Source organism: Hipposideros armiger, unplaced genomic scaffold (assembly GCF_001890085.2).
Source record: "Hipposideros armiger isolate ML-2016 unplaced genomic scaffold, ASM189008v1 scaffold_258, whole genome shotgun sequence".
NCBI classification, from domain to species: domain Eukaryota; kingdom Metazoa; phylum Chordata; class Mammalia; order Chiroptera; family Hipposideridae; genus Hipposideros; species Hipposideros armiger.
Genome location: NW_017731608.1, coordinates 2,423,982 through 2,425,285, shown reverse-complemented (window position 1 = coordinate 2,425,285; position 1,304 = coordinate 2,423,982).

Here is a 1,304-nt window from a genome sequence, read left to right as displayed (position 1 = left end):
TTTTCTATTTTTATCTTAGTAGGTCTAGCCAAGGGTTTGTCAATTTTATTAATCTTTTCAAAGAACCAGCTCTTTGTTGCATTAATTTTTTCTATTGTCTTTTTGTTCTCTATTTCATTTTGTTCTGCTCTGATTTTTATTATTTCCTTCCTTCTGCTGACTTTGGGTTTCACTTGTTCTTTTTCTAGTTCTTTAAGGTGTACCATGAGGTTATTTATCTGGGATTTTTCTTCTTTCTTGAGATAGGCCTGTAATGATAGAAATTTCCCTCTTAAAACTGCTTTTGCTGCATCCCAAAAATTTTGGTAGGATGTATTTTCATTCTAATTTGTTTCTATGTATCCTTTGATATCTCCTTTTATTTCTTCTTTGATCCAGTTGTTCTTTAAAAGTATATTGTTTAATCTCCACATGTTTATGATTTTCCCTGCTTTCTTTTTGCAGTTGATATCCAATTTCAAAGCTTTGTGATCAGAGAATATGCATGGTATGATTTCAATCTTCTTAAATTTGCTGAGGTTAGTTTTATATCCCAATATATGGTCTATCCTTGAGAATGTTCTATGAACATTAGAAAACAATGAATAGTCTGATGTTCTAGGATGAAGTGCTCTATAAATGTCAATTATGTCCATTTCATTTAATGTGCCATGTGAGGCTGATATTTCTTTATTGATTTTCTGTTTGGATGACCTAGCCATAGCTGGCAATGATGTATTTAGGTCTCCTACTATAATTATGTTTTGGTCAATTTCTCACTTTAGTTCTGTTATTAGTGCTTTGTATATTTTGGTGCTCCTTATGATTGTTTTTAAAGCAGAATTTTCCCCTTCTCTATGTGAGTCTTCATGATTATGTCACAATAGTTATACATGAGATACAATTAGAATGATAATGTTCAAGGATGCCTCTGATTCTCTTAAGCACTACTAATAAAGAAAATTTACAAATTCTAGCCAGAAAACAGAATTATAAAATACAAATTCTCACAAATTCCAGAAAAATGTGTATGCTTCAATTGAATTGAGAACAGAAAAAGGATACAGAAAAACAAATGAGATGAAGAAAATATCAATAAAATTGATAAACTTTTAGCCAGACTGATCTAGAACGAAAAGGAGAGAAAACACAAATTGCAAATATCAGGAATGAAAGAGAGGACATAATGCAAACCTACAGACATTAAAAGGATACAAAAGAAATACTATAGATAACTCAATGCTCATAAATGTGACAAATCAAAGGGACTAATTCCCTTTGAATTTGCCAAAGCTCACTCAAAAAAATTGCAAAAGCTCACTCAA